The 22,717-nt window shown below is 39.6% G+C and overlaps 1 pseudogene; it reads left to right on the top strand.

Annotated features, from left to right (window-relative positions):
* The first annotated feature begins 18,839 nt into the window (after positions 1–18,839).
* On the top strand, positions 18,840–19,188 carry LOC125344696 (annotated as a pseudogene).
* The last annotated feature ends 3,529 nt before the right edge of the window (positions 19,189–22,717 follow it).

The following is a 22,717-nucleotide window of genomic DNA, read 5'->3' as shown; positions in this document are numbered from 1 at the left end:
CAAACTAGTGGAGGGACAAAGGGTGAACAAATGCAGCAATGGTACTCACTGGACCCTATGTGGAAAAAGAATTATACAACTTGTAGGTGGGGATGGGAGGGGAAAACTGGGAGAGAGTGAAAGAAAGGGGTGACATTTTCCAAAAGGAAATGTATTCTTTTTTGTTCTGTTTTGTTTTTTGCCAGTCCTGGGGCTTGGACTCAGGGCCTGAGCACTGTCCCTGGCTTCTTTTTGCTCAAGGCTAGCACTCTGCCACTTGAGCCACAGTGTCACTTCTGGGTTTTGCTATATATGTGGTGGTGAGGAATCAAATCCAGGGCTTCATGTGTATGAGGTGAGCACTTTACCACTAGGCCATAGTCCCAGCCGCAGGAAATGTGTTCTTTACCCAACTTATAAAACTGTAACCTCTCTCTGTTCATCACCTTCATAATAACAATAAAAAAATTAAAACACTGGACACACTGACCATGAATAACTCTTATTAGATCTATCAGAGAAGTGAGGTTACACAGCAAATGCCTGCTACAAAAAAAAACTGGTATAAGAAAAATCAGAGCCAAAGCTCAAGAGAGAAAGCTGATGTCTAGAGCCAGCACTGGTAAGAACTTTTAGTCTATGTTTGATTACTGAAGGTTCAGTGGCAATCAACCGCAGGGTTAACACTTCAAGCTGCCCCTCATGTCTTTCTGAGTTTTTACCTCCACGAACAGCACTGACTTCTTATGGTGAAACTCAAGAAGAAAATTTTCTTGTGTTTCTGGCAGAAGGAAGGAAAAGCAATCACTCTGAAATACATGAAGGGTTTTCTATTCTACTAACAAAGACCTGCCCTCAAGGAAAAGCATTTTGGAAGGGGGGTAGGGAGGGGGTTAAGGGAAATATCCACCTCAAATGTCAGTTAGTATTCCTAGTCCTGTGTTAGCTTTGGGTGGAGAAAAACACTTAAAAGTATTAGAGAATTTCTATAGAACTCAAAGTTGATGATGAGATTATGGAATCGTTCCTGTCTGTCTTTTCATACCTTGCCACCATATCAATGTTGCTTCTGTAGCATAATGGTAGATCCAGTCAAAAGAACTACAAGGCTCAGGTTTTATTCCAGGAGTCTCTGTAGAAACTCAAAGACAAAGATGACCTTAAAGGAAATTGTAACCTCTGACACCCGGCCCCACTCCCAACCCACCAGCAGTAGCAAAGACAGAGTACAGCCTAACTGCTAGGCAGATAAGTTTGTCTTTCCAATATTGTGGCCACTCTGTTATTGGGATTTTTATATGGTATGTTGTTTGTTTTTAACTTGTAGTTCTATTAAGCTTCATTCTACATTTTATTGACTCATACAGCCTAGGAACAGGATCTTATATTTAGCCCTGCTCTAAACTCCTCAGTTACTCATTAGAGTTCCACATTTCCTTGAGACAAACATTGAGTGATGTTATTATAAAGGGAGCTGTGATTCAACAATGCAGCCATTTATTGGTGTATGTCCTTAGCTTCTTTGGTGGGATCTTTGAACTTAAAAAAATTTGTTGTGAAGGTCATGTACAGAGAGAGGGAGTACAGTTACATATGTTGGATAATGAGTAGAACTTCAAAAAAATTGGAATCTCTACTAAATATGTGTGTTGACACAAAGGTTCTGAGAGTGTGACTTTTGTTTATTTGTTTTGTTTTTGTTGCCAGTCCTGGGGCTTGGATTCAGGACCTGAGCACTATCCCTGGCTTCTTTTTTCTCAAGGCTAGCACTCTACCACTTGAGCCACAGCGCCACTTCTGGCTTTTATCTATATATGTGGTGCTGAGGAATCAAACCCAGGGCTTCATGTATACAAGGTGAGCACTATACCACTAGGCCATATTCCCAGCCCCCGAGAGTGTGACTTTTGAAAACGGTAATAACTTGATTTTACTTTAAAAAATCCTTCAAGAAAAAAAGATCGTCTATGGCCCTAACGATAATATATAGTTTAAAAAACACTACGGTGACTTTCTGTTTTGCCCTCATTTTTTATTGTTTATGAATGTCTCTTAAGCCATACAGTACCTGGGAAAATATGGGGATGGTTTTGATGAGCCATCAGAGAAAACTGTTCGGCTTTGACTTCAAGCCTAGGTTCCTAAACTGCTGAAAGAGGGTGAAGTTAAAAGGCTGGAGGTAGAAGAAAGACGTGGGCCCTCTGGGTTACAAGTGGTATTCTGGCAAATGTTTAACAATGACACTTCAGCATAAAAAGCCTTGATTTGTACACTTGCCAATTTCCAGGGTGTAAATCCTGCTACCATGGCCAGTTTCAAGATTTCTAGCCAACATGATGGTAGTGAATATGGAGTTGGTGTACAGAAATCACTTCCTAAGACCCTAAGAGCTGACTGGAGCACACCTCTAGGTTTATAGTACTTCCTTCTGATTATGTTGTGTCAAAAATAGTCATCTTTTATTTAGTTATTGGTAATAATGGGGCTTGAACTTAGGACATCACACTTGCTAGGCAAGAGCTGTACAACTTGAGCCGTGCCCCCAGCTCTTCTTGCTTCAGTTTTTTTTTTTTTTTTTTTTTTTTTTTTTTTAGGAGGAGATCTTATGTTTTTTCCTGGTCCTACCTTGATCTTCCTATATCCAGCTTCCATACAGCTGGGATTATAAGTGTGCCTCATCATACCTAGCTAACAATAGTCATAAGATAAATATAATTATGACTTACATAGTGCCAAGTGCTTCAGACACAGTATCTCTCATTTCATAACAAATCTGTGTGACGTATTTCTTTTTGTAGTAGCCAAAAATAGACTAAAACTTAAATATACTACCATTCTTTACTTCCTACTACACTGATACTTGATGTCCTTAGAGTAAATATGGCTAATTTTTGTCCTTTTATATGTCTAATCAAAAGCTATCCCAAATTTAGAGATGTCTCAGGATTAAAAAAATAGAATAAAAAAAGGCTGGAGGTAAAGTCAGGGATGATGATATGGGAGCAACTTGGGAGAAAGAACCAGAATCAAGATCCAGCCTTTTCTTGGCTAGCATCAGGCAGCAATCTGGGGCCATTGGTGAGCCAGTCCAAGGTTTGCTTTTTGTTGGTTTTTTTTTTATAATAAGACTGTGAGTTATAGAAAGTTTAAGGAATACAAGAATGTTATTTCAGATGATGAGATGAAATGGGAAAATATTTTAACATTGGAATGAACTGAGGAAGATCATCATACCTTGGATGTCTAGGTAGTTCACTAAGATCTGGAGAGGATGTCCCTGGTCACTTGAGAAGTATGTAAGATATGTAAATTCAGTGGGGAAAAAAACCTTTATCTACTATTTTCAAAACATGCAAATAAACTTGAGGAGAGGAGGGTGGGAGTGTTACTCAGTGCTAATACCGCCTGACATTTCCTCTTAAGTCTAAGTTGCGATTTTCAAACAAATACACTACATGCTACAAGTGTTTATAGTCATGATAAATGTCCTGTGGTTGAAATAAAAGAGAGAATGGTATGAAGAAGAGATCCAGAGAAGAAGCAGGGCTCAGGCCTGCATGGACAATGTACTTACAGTGTGGTTAGTGCAAACCACATCTTGGAGGCAAGGAAGAAGAGAGCTCTAATTTTATCAGAGCTCATATAAAAGTGTGTCTCTCTCTGAAGACACAAAAGAGAGTGAGAGAGGAAGGAAGGAAAGGGAAAGGGTGGCATTATTTTACTTGCTAATTTGTAAGCATAATTACGGTTAAGGTCTTACTTCCTTCCCTTCATACAACCCAAAGTATTATGAGCAAGCGAGAGCTTTGTTTTGCAAAGACTTTTTTTTTCAAGATACTGTCTTTTCTTTTCCCCATCTTGGAAAATGTGGCTTATCTAATTGATGGCTGAAGAAAACCATCTTTTTCAACTTCCCACTCAGTGAGTCACCCTGGGGTGTGTCTGCCCTACAGCATCCTGTGAGATCCAGTAATCTAGAGTGGCATGACCAACCAGCCCCAATCTCATGCGTCAAGCGGGGTGACAGGCGCTGGGAACCCAGAGTGAGCCCGGTTTTCTAAACACAGTGGTTAACAAAATTACATGTTGTGAAGTGGGGTTTCATCCTTTAAAGGATCATTACCTATTTTTAAAAAGAACCTGTCTAGTGACGCCCATCAGCACCCAATTGTGTGCAGTGGAAAAAGGCCAGGTGACACTTCACCTGGCAGTTGATTGTAGCCATCAAACTTCATCTTGCTCACCTGCATGATTATTTCCATGCCATTACCAGTCCCAATAAATCAAAGTGACAAATAATTCAGACAAGCTTTTTTTCCCAAACATAACTGGAGATCCTGACAACAAATCATAAATCCCGAGCCGGAAAGCCAATAGGACATTAAATATTGATTAGAGAAATGCAAAATAGTCTGAAAGTCTTAACATTGGTTCTGAGTCCTATGCAATAGCAGATCTATTTTGACAGCTAAGAATTGGTAGTCACCAGAAAGCTGAAGTGTATAAAAGGATTCTATGATTGGTGGACTTTAGAAAAGAAGAAGATGAAGGCACAGTCTTTCAAAAGAAGAAAGATGGGTGAATAGGCCATTTAGGAAGTTTTGGAAGAGAACTAGGAAAAAGTCAAACTATTGTTCTAAAAACCTCATCTACCATCTTGATTAACCATAGACCCATTTAGACACTTGTCTAGGAAGAAAGTAAAGATGTGACACAAATTTTTTATTAAAAGGTTATGTCAGGGGCTGGGGATATGGCCTAGTGGCAAGAGTGCCTGCCTCATATACATGAGGCCCTGGGTTCGATTCCCCAGCACCACATATACAGAAAATGGCCAGAAGTGGTGCTGTGGCTCAAGTGGCAGAGTGCTAGCCTTGAGCAAAAAGAAGCCAGGGACAGTGCTCAGGCCCTGAGTCCAAGCCCCAGGACTGGCCAAAAAAAAAAAAAAAGATTATGTCAGCTAATAATTTTTACCTGATAGACAGACACAAATTCATAGAAGTTTTGAAATGTTACATAGGGATTCCTTTTATATAATGAAGGTATAGTTTTTATCCTTACAGGTGCTTTTTGAAGTTCAATTAAATGTTAATGTATAATATATAATAATATAATGTATAATAGCAAATAACCTGTCATTAGTATAGCTTCCGGGTTTCATTCATGTATTTGTTTTACATACTTTCTCCATTCTTTAGTCTCAAGTGTTGTATATTTTAGGTGTGTCTCTTGTCCATAGCTTGCAACTAACATTTTAAAATGCAGAGTGGAACTGCTATTTTTCAACTGGTATATTAAATACATTTATATTCATTGGGATTACAAATATATTTTGACTTTTATTATCATTAAAAATATGTAAGGAAGTAGAGCTGTGGCTCAAGTGGTAGAGTACCAGCCACGAGCAAAAAGGGCACAGGAACCACATTTATGCCTCAGTGCTGGTGAGACAGTGAGAGAGAAGGAGAGAGAGAGAATTTGGGATTCTTTTAAATTTATCTTATCAGATTTAAACTTAGTTCTGGGCTGGAGATATGGCCTAGTGGCAAGAGTGCTTGCCTCGTATACATGAGGCCCTGGGTTCAATTCCCCAGCACCACATATACAGAAAATGGCCAGAAGTGGTGCTGTGGCTCAAGTGGCAGAGTGCTAGCCTTGAGCAAAAAGAAGCCAGGGACAGTGCTCAGGCCCTGAGTCCAAGCCCCAGGACTGGCAAAATAAAAACAAAAACAAAAACAAAACTTGGTTCTTTGTAATAAGGTTTAAAGGGCAGCAAAATGAGCTAGTAATTTCAGGTGTTGCCCTGGACTAGAGAGTCTTTACTCAAGTCTTTAAGGATGAAAGGATAATATAACCAGGATCTTGAGGAAAATGAATGGGACAGAAACTAAGTCACCAGTCATATAAGACCAGGTAGGCTGATTTAATTTAATGTCTTTCTTAACATTTCCAAGCAGAACTTTCACTTCAGATTCTCTGGGTTTTCTGAAAGTATGACAAAGATACTACTATGAACAGACAACAGAATTTTGGGTAGGGCATGACCATATTTAAAAGAAATGATGAGTTTAATACAGGGGCATACAGATAGGAGTATATTAGGCAATCTTACCAAGGGTACATATTTATGACAAGAATGACACAATTGTCTTATGAGTGGCTGATATCTTCCCTGAGTTAAACTTTCTATTGGGTGTGTTTCAGTGCCAGATAAAAGGCAATTATTAGAATCAAAATAACAAACTCCTAGGAACCAGGACCCTGAACTTGATCACACATGACTGCACTTTAAATGAACAGAAACTTGTTTCTTATGGAAAACTAAAATCCCATAGCTATTAATCAAAGACCTTGAGCTTTATTATAGAAAGGAAGGCGAGGTGAAGTTGTGGGAGTATCTACTTTAGTTCATTGAGCTAGAGAGTCTTCATAAATCAGTGATGATATATTTTGCTCAGTTGTGAGGCCTACATTATCCCTGTACTTTGTTCTAGATTTGTTCAAAACTATGTTGTACTAGCTCACAGAATTGTTTTCTGTAGTTATCTCTCAAGTGTGTATCTAAGCCAACTGAATATAGTACCTGAGATTTTAATGGAATTATATTGTCAATAGAATTAAGTCATTCAATCACCAAACCCTCAAAAAACACCATATATTCTATGTTGTGAAGTGAGAGGACATATGGTACAAAGACAGAATGATGAGTCTACCAATATATGCCATGAAAAAAATATCTATAGCCAACAGGGAGTTATAAAGTTGTTCACTGATTTACCCACAATCCATTTACTCACCAGAACTTCTCTACCCAACTCTCCATCCCATTTCAGTCAAGTTTCAGCTAGGGTTTCCTCCCGTAATGCATCACATCATGATAGAGGATGCTGGTGCTAGCACACTGATCTGAAATGATCTCTGCAAGTCTTGGTTAAGTAGAATCAAGAGAGACAAGAAGAGCAAATGCAGAACAAGAAATAATACACAAAGCTTTGCCCTTGTCAGTCACCACAACAGATAGTCATCATTTGGGGATGTTATTATGATGTATCTTGGACACTGAGCAGAGAAAATTACACTGTTGTTAATGAGTAGTCAGGAAAAAACCCAAGAACCAAGGAACATAAGTTTTCTCAGGCTTGAACCTCTAGAGAGTCCTCCGAAGTCTATAATGTGGTGGTCATCCTAACAGACTAAAAGACAGAATGACAACAACAGCTAGTCCCTCAGAGTGGAAATCAGCAGCAGGAAGTGGAAATCAGAGGCCATAAATTCTTAGCCATGTCTGTAAGACTGCCAGATGCTGGAGGCGGACCTAGAGAGTTGGAAAATTTTTCTGCCTAGTGGTCAACATGAAACAAAGATTCAAGTTGACTTCCAGCTTCAGCTTTGATATGTAGAGAATTGGAAAACACCAATCTCCTCCTTAAAAATTGAAAAATGAATTTTTATTAGCATCATAAGAGGACTGAGATCAAGGGTCAAACTGTTGCCCTGAAAACTGGAGAGGTAAATACAGAGAATCACAGATGGTATCATCTGACCACAGTTGGAAGCTACTGACATCATGAAGTAATAGGAACAATTAAGCATTAATTTTAATGGATTGCTGATGATTAAATAACAAGACTAAAAGGCATCAGTTCCCAGTCATGGTGGTGTCCCAACACTTTCTGGGTTGTATCTTCAGGATCCTCAAGCATTTCTCATAACAAAGGACAGAGAAGAAAAGTCATATGATGATATTCACAGCAAAAAAACTACATGGTAATAGCCAGTATTAGTTAAAGTTTCCAGATAAAAATCTCTCAGTAAGCTTGGAATAGGAGGAAACGTTTTCAACTTTATAAAAGCTTTTTACAAAAGAATGCTATACTTAACATCATACTTAATGGACAGAAAACAGGTACCTTTTTTTTCAAGAAGTAAAAAATATTCATTTAACACTTTCACTCAGTGTTCTATTGGAAGCCCAACAGGTCATGCAATAAGATATTTTAAAGAGAAAATAAAAGTTGTACATACTGGGAAGAAAGAAATGTTTTCCCCTGCAGGGGAACTTCAAAAATAAAGTTCTGATGTTATTAACTAATTTGAAGCATGGTTTCAGAATTCAAGTTAATATCAAAACATTAATTTTCTATATGCTAGCAATGCAAAAGTGAAGTTTGCAATTGAAAACACAACACCATTTGAAATAGCACAAAACAAAACAGATACACATGTAAGGAACAATGCACAGAATCCTATGCAGAAATCTATAAAACTCCAATGAAAGATCTAAATTTAATGGAAATATATTCCATTCGTAGGCTAGAAAACTTGCAATTTTAAAGGGTCAGTTTTTTACAAATGAATCTAAAGACTCCTCAAAATCATAATTATATCCCTACAGGCTATTCTGTGGATATTGACAAGCTAATTATAAAATTTGTATTAAAAGGCAAGATACTCCAAATAGGTAACTCAAGACTGAAGAAGAATAAACCAGAGGACTAAAGCCATTTAAAGAATCACATTGAGCTAAAGTAGTTTAAATAATATGATGATGATGAATATAGACCTTTAGACCAATAGTTTAGTACAAAGAGCCTAGAAGTTGACCCACTCAGCTATAATCAACTGATCTAGAACTTGAACTAAGGCCTTGGTACCATCCCTGAGGTTTTTACTCAAGGCAAGCACTTTACCACTTGAATGACAGCTCCACTTCTGGCATTTTTGGTGGTTAATTTTACATGAGTACTGGGCTGGGAATATGGCTTAATGGTTTAGTGGTAGAATGCTTGCCTTGCATGCGTGAAGCCCTGTGTTTGATTCCTCAACACCACATAAACAGAAAAGGCCAGAAGTGGGTGCTGTGGCTCAAAACATAGAGTGCCAGCCTTGAGCAAAAAGAAGCCAGGGAGGGACAGTACCAAGCCCTGAGTTCAAGCCCCAGGACTTGTGGGGCATGCCCGGATGCCTTGCCTCAGAGGAAGTCCCAGCTGGCCCTGCCTATTTCCCAGCTCTGGGGTCACGTGTGGCTATTACGCTGGAAAGGCAGTTCTATCTGGCCCCGCCTCCCAGCCTTGGGACCACGTGTGGCCAAGATGGCGCCTGATGGTGAACCCAGAGGCGGTCCAGTGGGCTGTGGTGTAAAATAAGGCTACCTCTTAGGATTGGTCCCTTGGCCCTCCACCCTTGATGGACAGCTCAGGCCGCCCCTCACAGTCCCTAGATAGGTGCACGTACATCCCTCCCCTTCCTGCCAATCTTTGACCTGATTGGCTCCTGTGCCTTATTTAAGAGCGGGATCAACCTCAATAAACAAGACTTAGCACTGACTTAGCTCCTGGGCCGTCTGTTTGTCCTCTGGTGAGGGAGGGCTGGGTGCGGGCGGTCCTACGACCCTTTCTTCTTCTTGGCTCACCCAGTAGGGGCGTGTTTCCCCATCTCTCCCGCAGGTCAGGAGAGTGCGGATGTCTAGAGACCCCAACAAGGACTGGCAATCAATCAATCAATCAATCAATCAATTTTATATGAGTCTCGCAGACTTTCCTGCCTGGGCTGGCTTTGAAACTGGATTTTCAGATCTCTGCCTCCTAAGTAGCTAGGATTACAGATGTGAGCCTCTGGTGCCCAACAAACCAAAATGTCTTTGACAAAAAAGCAAGACATTTCATGAGAAAGGATCATCTTTTCAATAAATAAATGTACCGAAATCATTATACATCTATATGCAAAATAAGTACATTGGGACACAGACTTTACACCTTTTACACACCAAAAAAACTGAAATTAAATAGATTATAGATATAAATGAATGCCATAATACATATAACAGCCAGAAGAAAGCATAGCAGCCTGATGATGCAGTTTTAGATACAACAGAAAATCACAATTTGTGAAAGAAAAAAAAAGGTATTCATAAGAATATAAAATTTTGCTCTGTGATTCAGACTCCAGTGGCTCATGCCTGTAATCATAGCTACTCAGGAGTCTGTTATCTGCTGAGCTAGGTTTGAAGCCCAACTGATCAGCAAAGTCTGTGAGAGTCTTATCTCATATTAACCACCAAAAAGCCAGATGTGTGTGTGTATAGTGCTGAAGTAAAGAGTATAAGCCTCTCTTTGGTAGAAGGATTTCAAACCCTTGGACATACACTAAGTAATGGAATTACTTAACTATGCTGTGCATGGTCCTATTTACAGTTTTTAGAAACTTTCATTCTATTTTCTATAATGACTAGGCCAATTTCCATTCATTTGCATACCTTTATAATTATTATTGAAGACCATCCAATGAGATATTTTTGAGTCTTGTTTCATCTTTTTCATCTGTCCACCTAATCCATTGTTTTCTATTCATTTTTCCATTTCATTTTTCTAAAGTTATGTCAATGGCACATAACCTACATGGGTTCTACCATATTGTCGTATTGCTTTAGGCTTAGAAGTAGACTACTAATGAATATTACCAGTGGAAGTGATCCTATCCACGGCTTCTCTTACCAATGAGAATTCCTTTACTAATTCAACACTATGTGCTTAAAATAGGATTTTAGTAAGTTTTAAAGAACAAATTCATGTGACATCCCAAAAAAATCATCTCCATTACTCATATTATTACCAGTTACCCAGAAGTTACTTAATTTGCATTTCTTTTCCCCTGTAACCCATGTTTAGCAAGTCAGAAACTACTTATTTTTATTTTATTCCCTATTTCCCTTTTTTTTTTTTTTTTACTATTTTAGTGAAAGCTTTTAAGTCTTAACGATGTGAGACACAAAGACCATTAAAGATAATGTAGATAATAGACAGGCCTCCATTTCTTGACTCTGAAACCCAAATCTAATTCAATAGAGCCAGCATAATCTCATCAGTTAGCAGCTTGTCTAAATCCTATTGAAATAGAACTCAGATCTTGAGAGGTAAATTGGAAATTATTACACTGGGAAGTACAGTAGAATGCAATAGTTTGAAGAGCGGTTCCAGAAAGCAATGTGACTTGGAAACTGCTTCTCAGTCATAAAAGAAATATTTTGGCCACTCAGGGATTGTTCCAGGCACTAGTCTGAGTCTTCATCTAGCTACAAAACCCTTTCAGGTCAGCAAAACGTTCCAATAACTGGCAAGGGTTCAGAGTGAACATGCCCTTGAGATTTGTGAGGAAAATCCAGATCTCAAATCTACATGAACACACCTGAGTCATTCTGGCCTCTGTTCACTTATTGTAGATACCAAATGATCACAATGATATTCAATGTGTAAGGGCCATACTTACTGCCAAGACATAAAACCTCGCATGAAGCTTTCTGGTTTGGGTCACTCATGCTACAAAGATATAATTTTGGTTATTTTCATCTTTTATTAAGGGACTTGTCATTTCTTCCTTCAAACACTAAGCATTTTAGGCCAACACAGAGCATCAGTGCACTCCATTCTGTCAATGATAAATAACAGCACTCCCTACCTCTGAGATTGAAGACTAAATTATAGTCACCTGCTAAAGAGAAAGTCAGTATTTTACTTACCTATTATACCAATGTGCTGAATTCAGTTATCTAAACCACATGACTCCTGCCACATGCATTGATGCCCCTAATTGGCTTATTTCTTCATGCTGTTTAGGTTTCGTGTGGTGAGTTGGTGGCTGTCTTGATTCTAATTTGTTAATCAAACTGCCTCTATTCTTTTAAGAACCTGAACCATTTGCTGGTTAATTTGTTTGGATTAGAAAGGCCCGGAATCTTTCAGTTCCTCGGTTCAAGCACAGAATCAGGAGATGAAATGGAAAACTGAAGGGTCGCCTAGAAGTGAACCATCACTAGAATATGTGGAATTCAGATAGGTGACTCCTATGATGAATGAGGCTACTGCAAAAGAAGTTGTATAGTGGGGCCCCAGTGGCTCACATTTGTAATCCCTAGGTATTCGGAGATTGAGATAGGAGATTCATGGTTCAAAGTCAGCCCTGATAGGCTTGTCTGTGAGTCTCTTATGACCAATTAAACACATACGTGCACGTGCGTGCACATGGACGGAACTATGGATCAAGTAGAAGAGCACCAACTTTGAGTGAAAAAGCTAAAGCCAGCACCCAAGCCCTGAGTTCAAGCCCCAGTACCAGCACACACACACACAGAGTTAGATATTGTGCTACCAGTGTTTTTCTGAGGGTGAAATAATAGGGATAGTACATAACAACCTTTTCCCACCAGCATGTAAGGGCATGATGTGATGCCTCAGCAGCACCCAGATCCTTGTTTCTCCCACCCCTATCCAGTCATTCCCCACACCCTTGTTGACTACACAAGCTGTGTGCATTATTGAAATGTCAGAAAGCATAGTATAGAAAAACACATGTATCTTCCAATTCTTGTATCTTCCAATTGTCTTATAGAAGCAAATGTTCCTCTTCTTGGTATGATTGCTACAAACCATCCTGATCTCAGCAGCACAAAGATTTTGTGGAGACAGAAATTTAGTCAAGACACAGAACAGGTTGTTTGTGTGTCTGCTGTACTACATTTGGAGTATTAGCAGGGAAGAAGCCACGATGGGGGTGGCATTGTAACTGGAATCGGGAACCAGCTGGATGCAACTCTTTCACATCTGGTAGGTCATGTGGACTACAGGCTGAGATTTCTGGTGAATCATATGTCATGCATGGCCTCTGTTTTATGGCATATACAAAGGACATTTTATTCCTTCTTTTCTGGTGACCAAAATAGACGCTGGGAAGAGAAGGTACTGACCTCTCACTGTAGCTGTACAAAGGATTTTTTTTAAAAAGTATCTTTGAGTAAGTAGCCAAGAGGAAATTACTCTCCCAAGACTGATTGTGGAGACAGCAGACAGAACATCGGGCAGAAATGCCGCCATTGGTGTCTCCTACAAAGCAAAATTTGAAAAGTTTGACCAAGTGTTCCAAATTGAGAGCTCAGAAGCCATTCTCCCAGACCTGGGGTTATTTGATGAGTAAGCTTTATGACGAAGAAGATTAATGCTTCAGTCAAGATATCCAGAAATACCAGGTTTAACAAAGGTCTACAATCTTCAAATTCACTTGTGACAGAAGTTACTGCAAGTGACAATAACATCAAAGCAGATGTAAAACTCTAGTCCTGCAGCAAGGCTCAGAAACATTTATTACACCTTACTATTAATATTAATAGAGATGAGATCTTAGGAAACAAGTAAAAGTGATTGGGACATCAAGGATGGCTATAACTATGTTTCCCCTAGGTTTGGGAAAGACTACCTTTAAAATACATAAGAAGCTTGAGGCCTGTCACATATGCTTTGGATTTAGCAGCAGGCCAGCAGTTTGGGCCAATAAAGTTCTCTCTTCTGCCCCAAAAATAAAACAAAACAAAAACCTTGAGTGACTAAATGGTGAATAAGGTGGTAATTGGATTCGAAAAAAATCTAGAATTATGAATGTCAAATGAATTAGAAGGACCAAAGCTTAAAGAATCCATAAAATTGTCACAGAAGCAATCATTTTTAACTAGCATGGGTCCAATAATACACAGATATCTTTTCAGTTGTCACAGTTTTGTTAAATAATATCAGTCCTAATCAAACACTGATTTGGACTAGTATAGTTTATTAACCATGAGTTATTGAATAAAGTAGAAGCCTCGTGCATAGACCTTTAATCCACATGTCACACATATATAACAAATGTGAATCATGACCAATGACCTATCATAAAACATGATTGATCTACCAGTGATTGATCTCCATTTATCTGCTTTTCCTTCCAGAAAGATATGCAGCTTCATTATTTATGTGAGCGATAAAGCCACATAGCATTTTTGTAACAATTGTAAAAGAAGAAATTGGCTAATAGATAAAGTGTCATAAGGATGACAATATAAGAAAGAAATGAAAATTGAGCATTATATACGATAGCTAATTTTGTATATCAATTGGAACAGGCTAGAGCGATTTCCAGATTGTTGACACAATCTTATTTCTGGTGTACTTGTGAGGATGTTTCTAGAAAAGAGCAACATTTGAATCAGTAGGCCATGTAAAGACTAGATCGTCCTTGCCATTGTGGGTAGAAATTGTCCAGTACCACAAGGAGGTAAGGAGAACAAGTTCTTCTCTGTAGGTAAGCTGGGTTATTTAACCTCTCCTGTCCTTTGACATGGCACTTTCAGCCTTGAAGAAGGTCTCACACCAGGACCTCTCCAGGTCCCCAAGCTTTGGGATAAAGTTACAACCAAAATGCCATGAGGCATGCTGGCTCTAGCTATTTGGGATGTGGAGATCAAGGAGATTGTGATTCAAGGCCAGTCTGGGCCTAAGAGTTCATAAGACTGTTTCAATCAATGGCTGAGCACCATGAAACTCAACTCTGACCCCAGATCCTGGAGAAGCACAATGACTGGGCCAGTGGTATGTGCATATCATCCCTAGCAACATGAGAAACACAAGCATGAGAATTGTAGCCCAGGGTTGTGGGGTCATAAAGTGATACCTTACTTGGAAAATTACTGATGTATAAAGGGCCAGAAGACATGGCTCAAGTGGTAGAGCACTTGCCTGGAAAGCACAAGGCCTTAAGTTCAATACCTAGTATCATCCAGTAATAGAGACAAAAATAAAACAAAGCGGCCCTCATCCCTATATGAAAGGAAGCAGTACTGCATTTATATATCTCACTGGTTCTATTTTTCCCAAGAATTCACACTCATTGTAAGTTGAATTCAAATTGGATGTAACTGGCTTGTAGTTCTTTACAGAACTATTTATAGTACATGTTCAAGTGGAGGAACTTAGTGAAGACAAGACAGAGAGATGAACAGCTTTGATAAGAAGGATGAAGGCATCCCAGTAAAGTGACACTTGAAAGGAACTCTCAAAGGCACTTCAGGATATTGAAACATAAAAAAGATAGTTGAGAGCAGATCCAAACTTGATCCAAACAATGAGAGGATTTAGAGAACTGTAGTGAGGATCACTATACACTATCAACGATAGAGTAAGAAGAGGGCACAAACTCCAGGAGAGATACTATTTAGAAAGCTGACTGACTGTTGGAGACAGTGTGATTCTCTAAGAGGATTAAGAGGTGTGAAATAATTAGATGCAACCATGTACCAAGATCTGACAGTTTGTGATACAGTTGAAAGGACAGGCATACAAGCTACTGTTGGGGAAAAAAAATACTTCTCATTCTCAAATCCTTTCATATGCCAGTTACCATTAATTTTGGGAAGCAGACTGGCTTATTGAAAGTCTTCCTTTAAGATGGCAGAAAGGCTCTGTAACTTCTCCGTCTTTCTGGCTTAGGTGTGATTTCATTTTGAATACAAATTGTCCTCATGAAGTATTTTGTCTCCTAAATGATAAATGTCCCTTTCTTTATCTTAAAGGGATGTTATCCCCTTCTGTCTACCAGCCAACACAGGCAGCTGAGAGATGAATGTAGGTCAGGTGTCTGGAAGAGGAATTGTGATAGAGTTCCAGCTGAGTTAGAAAACATGCCTGGCAGGAGGGGACACATTGAACTATTCTTGCCCTTTGGGGCTTCAGCTAAGAAGTGTATTGTTCTGTTGTGTGCTTGACTCTAGTGATCCACCACAGGAGGTTGACATGATTTATTAGGTTGAGTCTAGTACAGAAAGGAGAAGCTCTTCGTGATAGGGCAGATTCCATGAGTGAGAATTCCTTGGCACCAGTAAGAGAGGGAAAGGGAGAACACGCCCCAGGGTTCAAGACTTTCCAGAGCCCTTTTTCATTGTACTTTCCACCCCTCCCTAAATCACTCGCCAAAGAAATTCTTTGCTGGACATTGAAGTGGCCCCAGCTGTGGTCGTAACAAAATATCAGGATAGAAAATTAATCATCTTTTCTTTTCATTAACTTATTTTTTGGAATGTGTGCACAGAGTAAAAGACAGGTGCTCTTAAGATAATAAACATCACTGGAGTGATGGAGAATATTGCCAGTTCCTGTGACTGAAAGCTTTCCAAAGAAGGGGAATTATTTAAAGGGTAATGAACACAACTTTTCCCTTCACTGTCAAGCCGAAAGGTCATTAGTGCTTTAGGAGAATGAGTTAATCTGAATATGGGTGCTACAGCTTTCTGATCATCCATGTTTGTTCTTCACTTCCAGACACATAGATGACTAGAATCAAACCAGTATCTGGATTCCTGAGCAGCCACACAGGTAGGCAAGCCACCATCTGCCCAGATTGGTAAGGGCTATGGCTTACACAGACTCATGATAAGATGAACAAGCCTGATGGTCAATGTTCTAAGCTAGCTTTGGAAATGGAGGAAAACCTGCAATTCTATATTCTATCAGTGTTTGAAAAATGTCTAACTTTTGTGCCACATGTCAAAAGTTATCTAAGACCGTAGATTTGGAAAGATGACCTTCAATTATTACAGAATACCCATTTCTGTTCCTGAAGAATGGAGAGTTTACCCATTCTTATCCATTTTTGTCTCTGAGAATGGAGGTTAACAGACACTCTGGGCACTTGGACTCAAATATCATTGAAGATGTTGGTATTCTGCAATTTGTTTTGGCAGGCTGATGATTGAACTGACAGCCTCACTCATGCCAGGCAAGTGGTCTAATCCTGAGCTAACCTCCAACTCTATTTTAAAAGCAGCCCTTTTGCATTGGTGCCATCTCTCAAGAACCCAGTGATGAACTACTGCTTTAATTTCTACTATATCCAAGAGACACAGAAATACAAATGCACACATGCATAGTTATTTAAATGTTGCAGACATATAAACTTAGCATTTTAATTGCAATATCGTCTTTAAAGTAGCTCTGCTTTAGTCATTGTGTGATCACACTGTTCTTAAAAATTGTGCTTGGGGGCTGGGAATATGGCCTAGTGGCAAGAGTGCTTGCCTCATATACATGAAGCCCTAGGTTCGATACCTCAGCACCACATATATAGAAAAGGCCAGAAATGGTGCTGTGGCTCAAGTTAGCAGAGTGCTAGACTTGAGCAAAAAGAAGCCAGGGACAGTATTCAGGCCCTCAGTTCAAGCCCCAGGACTGGCAAAAAAAAATGTGCTTATGAGGTCTGAAAAATCTGCTTGTGTATATATCCAGGACTTTCATCCACAAAAATAGACTGCTGTATTTCCACTGATCTACTGTGCCATTGACCTTTTGTCATGTAAGGAGATGCCTGACTGAAAACAATGTTAACTAACTGACTTGAACATTAACCTCATCCTAAGTTTCAAAAGTATGTTTTGAAGTTGGACCTGGTGTTTATACAGAGCTCTTCATCTATCAAGTATTATAGTAATAACATTTAAAATAATATTAAGGTGATTGTGCTGTCCTTTGAAGAATTTACATCATGTCTGAAGACAAAGAATGTATACATTTATCAAAGGGATTTTCCATGTAATAAACTTGTGATGAAAGTGGGACATGAATCACTTACTGATGGCTTGGTGAAGCTCATGAAGGACACATGACAACCAACAAATACATCCTTGTTGTGAAGTCAAGCATTGTGTTTTCTCCTTTTTTTCCTGATATACGTCTCTGAACTTGGCTTCTGCATTTATTTGACTATGGCTCTGAAGTCTTCCAGTCACCTCCCCCACCCCCTCAGGAGTTCGAGCCCACACCTGCCCTCACCCCACACTGAGTCACCACCTCACTGTCCACACAGCTGGCTATGTGGCGTTCAACAATTGTAGGATCAAATTCCTACATCTGTCCTGAGAGCAGAGATTTACGATCCCAATAAAGATTTCGACAAAAAGCAGAGTGGGGAGAGCTCAGAGGAACTCTGTCTGAAAGGTTATTCTGCAGTTCCCTTCTCACCACCCAAAGATCATGGATCAAAATCAAAGCACGCATGAGCTCATCTTCCAGCACCTCCCAGGATGAGCCCTGGGAGCTCCCTTCAGAGCCATTTATTATCTCTAAAATTCCCTTTTGCAATAATGATCTCCACTTGAAATTTAAAAATTATCTGACAAGTTGTTTTAGAAGATATAAATAAGGAGTGGCTGAGACATTGTAAAAGTAGATTTCAAGCTGGGCGGCAGTGGCTCACGCCTGTAATCCTAGATACTCAGAAGGCTGAGATCTGAGGATTATGGTTCAAAGCCAGACCAGGTAGGAGTCTGTGAGACCCTTATCCCCAATTAACCAGCAGAAAACTAGAAGTGGAGCTGTAACTCAACTGGTAGAGTGATAGCCTTTAGCTGAAGAGCTCAGGGACAGCTAGCTCCCAGGCCCAGAGTTCAAGCCCCAGGACCCACAAAAAAGGAAAAAAAAAGTAGATATCAAGGATCTCTACTTCTGTCCTTCACTTTTACATGATTTAGCAAATAAGACAACTTTAAAATATTCATCAAGTTCTGGTCCACGAGCTGTCTGCAGTGTCTCCAAGGAACCCTCATCAAACTTCCCACTGAGACATCCCGAAGACAGCCTGGGATGAATGTACACACCACCACTGCAAAGAACATAGCCCCTATGGTTTCTGAACCCTGGAGAGTTTCCACCACTCAGCCTTCCCCAGTGTCCATCTCAAGTAAAAAACACAATTGGTGGCAATTCCAAGCAAAGGAACAGATCTGGTGTCAGGAAAACCAGGTCAAAGTCATTCTGTGCATTTCTGCAGAAAAACAGATTACTCTGTTCCTCTTGCTAGAGGTTTCTCTTCACCAGCAAAACAGAATGATGTTTCTTTTGCCTTTTTTCACATTCAGTTGATTATATTATCAGATTATTTTATTTAATAAGAATGAAAGGGCTCCTGGTGCAGGGAGCTGGGGCCACCTGGCTGTGTCTGTGGTGAAGGATGAGCCTTGGGGCGGGGACGAGACAGTCACAGTAGAGGCAGGGGAGCCCCACTGAGCTATGGCCAGGACAGTTGTAGCAGCTGAGCAGACCACAGCTGCTACAGGATCTGCTGGCCATTATGTTTTACAAGCCATGAAGCATATGGAGCCTCAAGTAAAATGACTTTTTCGAAGCCTACCAAAATCTGCCTTCAGTGGTGGCTGTTATAGAGGTGGATTTGAACCCAAAATGACAAAATGGGAAGCAGCATTAATCCTAGGTGTGAGCCCTGCTGTCAATAGAGGAAAGAGAAGCTCATGGATGAATTATGCTCTTAAATTACCCAGACAAAGGAGAATCTCCTTACACAGTAGCCAAAATCAATGAAACTAAAGATTTATTAGGTTAAGCTAAAAAAATGAAGTAATTGTATGATGAATTTTAAGCTCATATTAATTGGTAAGTACCAACTTTTTATAATAAATGCCTCAAATATAAAAAAAATTAAGTTATGTGTACAGTATACAGTAAGCAATCACAAATACATTAAAGAAATAGGCCACAGATTGTCTATAATATTGGTATTGAAAAAAAAAACAGCATATCAAAACGGATATCATGAGGCCCCCCTCTGTGATTTTAATTTATTTGTTTTGATGTTTTTTTTTCTTATTATTGTCAAAGTGATGTACAGAGAGGTTACAATTTCATACCTTAGGCTTGGGTACATTTCTCTTTTTTTTGGCATTTTCCTTTTATTTTATTTTTTTAAGTTTTTATTATAAAACTGATGTACAGAGAGGTTACAGTTTCATACGTTAGGCATTGGATACATTTCTTGTACTGTTTGTTACCTCCTCCCTCATTCCCCCTTCCCCCTCCCCCTTTCCCTCTCCCCCCATGAGTTGTTCAGTTGGTTTACATCAAATGGTTTTGCATGTATTGCTTTTGGAATCGTTTGTCTTTTTATCCTTTGTCTCTCAATTTTTATATGCTCTGTTTTCTCACTCCCCTAAACATTTCCTGAGATTAATTCGAGATGTGCATTCGAGATGGTTTTTGGTTTTTTTGGTGTTTTTTTTTTTTTTGCCATTCCTGGGCCTTGGACTCAGGACCTGAGCACTGTCCCTGGCTTCCTTTTGCTCAAGGCTAGCACTCTGCCACTTGAGCCACAGAGCCACTTCTGGCCGTTTTCTATATATGTGGTGATGGGGAATCAAACCCAGGGCTTCATGTATACAAGGCAAGCACTAGGCCATATTCCCAGCCCGAGATGTGCATCTATCTGGAAACATTGAAGAAATTAGGAAACATGAAAAGAAAAAGAAGTCAGCAGAGATGACACTCAATACGAATGCTTGTGTGCACTTTTTGATCACCCAGTACTGCTGGGCAGCTATGGTGGGGAGCTACTGGTGGCCCCGGACACTACTGGTTAGGCCCTTGACACTAGAGAACCATTTCTAACTTTCTTTTCTTCCTTCAAGACTCAACATCTTGGCTCTTCTTCTCATTCTCTGCTGCACACTTTGTCCCAGGCACAAGCATCTGTCTCCATGAACCTCCCCCTAGCTCTGGGTAGAGCCTTTGCTTTGCAAAGGTCTCAGTCGTCACTTCTCCTCCAAAGCTTTGTAAGATGGAGGGGTAAGTCTGACCAAGGTACATTGCAGGCATATCTAGACATTTCAAAATGAAATCTCCCTCTATAGGAAACAGATGTTAACAAAAATATGGAAAATAAAATGAAATGGAACTTTCCATTAGAAAGGAATTAGAAGGAAATAAAAGCTTTGCTTCTGTAATTATTTTTAATCATACATCCTCATTTTTATCTCTAATATATCATTGTCAGGGGAGATATATAATAACTTTGTGTATTTTAAATTTTATTCATTTTATTTAGCAGTGCTGGGCACTGAACTCAGATCCTTGTGCTTTCCAGGGAGGGGCTCTATTATTTGAGCCATGACTATGCCACTGCACCCAGCTACTGTGTTTGCCCCTATAGTTGAGACAACAGGAGCCACCACTGCACACAGCCATTGGTTAAGATGGAGTCTTAGGAACTTTTATGCCTAGAGTGGCCTCACACCACAATCCCTTGATCTCTGACTAGCTAGAACCCAAGGCTTGAGCCATCATGTTTGGCTCATAAAATTCTTAAAACTTCACTTTTCCTGATGCCTCAATATCTTGAGAAGCAGGCCATGAAGCCTCTGCCCAAGTGAGCAGGTGTTCCTGAAAGATAATCCTAGTTCTGGAACCTCATCTCTCTTCTTGCCATTCTTTGTCTGTGACCTTGTGACATTCAGACATATCATCTCTCCCCTTCCTCCTTTCCTTGTGTCCTGCTGCTGGTTTTCCAGCTAAGGCACTCACTTCTGGGTCCTCACTATTCCTCAACCTCTGTCAACTCTGGTGACAGTAGCTCTCTTGGTGCCCATCCTACACTGCTCCTTGCAAGACACATGGGCTTCTTTAACATCTGTGGGCAGAATAAATCATTTAAGTTTATATTCCTCTTTGAGGAAAATTTCCAGGGGTTTGTGGGGATCATTTTTAACCACCCTCAAAGGAGGACTTACTCCATTTATTAGACATATCTCCACCTTAGAAAAACCTTGTCTTCACCCATGTCTCTTTTAGTCCCTGTTCAGTTTTAAGGTTCCCATTCATGGGAAAAGTGCTTGTAAAAGTTATCTATTCTTGCTGTTTATTCTTCTTTATTCTCATCTTTTTATCTTTAGGTAGTTGTACAAAAGGGTTTTAATTGAATGCATAACTTTAAAAGTACAATGCATTTTGATCAATGCCACCCTTTTTTGCCACTATCTGTCCCAGATCCACTTATTCCCTTACATTTTGGGGCTCATTCTTTTTTTTTTTTTTTTTTTTGTATTTTCTTTTTCTTGGTACTGGGGATCGAACCCAGGACGTTGCACTTGCTAGGCAAGTGCTTTGCCACTGAGCTACATCCCAACCCTTGGTGCTCATTCTTGACCTTTACTCTTCTTCCCTCTTCCACCACATCCAATCTGAGCAACAAGCGTGAGCATCCCCAAAGTCGCTAGTAACTCCAGTGGTCACTGCCCAGTCCTAAGATATTTGATCTTGTAGCAGTTTTTGACACTCTGAGTCACTCTGTTCATTCTTTTTTAATGGTTTCCTCATTTGTCTTATATGATACCAGCACACACTTGCTTGGTTTCCAGCTACTTCACTGTCTGGTGCTTATGTTGAACTTTCTGTTCCCAACCTAGACTTGTTATATGAGTTGCAGGGCTCAGTGCAAAATGAAAATATAAGGCCCTTGGTATGTATGTATGTGTGTATATATATATTAGAATTTCAAGAGAGTGGCAACAGATTCTAACAGGCATGGAGACCTTCTGAACATGAAGTCTTGTGTGTCTGTATGGGTCATACATCCATAAAAAGATGTGTTCTCATTTTCAGTGATGCTGTGTCCTTATTCCATGCTCATCTATCAATGATTTTATTTAAAGTTGACTTTAGATTCCACATATTGTAACAAGACCTACATTTCCTCTTCAACACCAATCTCTCCTTTTAATGCCAAATCCCACTATTTAATTGGCTGTTACCAATGTACACTGTACAATGTACAATATAAAATAAACTCAAACTTCACATGTCCAAAACAGAATTCTCATTCAACCACTGGGAACCCCAATTGAAGGGTCTACTCCAGGTCACGTATTCCAGTAGTATGTTAGGTCTTTCACTTTTGTCCTTAAAAATCTGCTCTCTACACTGCTACCATTTGCTTTAAAGCACAAGTGATGATGTGCCACTTCCAGATGGCAAATTTGAAAGCTCTGTATAGTTTGCTAATCTCACCCCCAATTTACAGTGGACAAAACATACTTAAGATAAGCTTTGCGGATGGCAATGCTGAATAGTCTGCATTTTTCAGTAACATTTGTGGTCATATA

Source organism: Perognathus longimembris, chromosome 2 (assembly GCF_023159225.1).
Source record: "Perognathus longimembris pacificus isolate PPM17 chromosome 2, ASM2315922v1, whole genome shotgun sequence".
In the NCBI taxonomy this organism is placed as follows: domain Eukaryota; kingdom Metazoa; phylum Chordata; class Mammalia; order Rodentia; family Heteromyidae; genus Perognathus; species Perognathus longimembris.
Note: the sequence above shows the minus strand (reverse complement) of the source record. Positions and strands in the feature narration are given on the sequence as shown.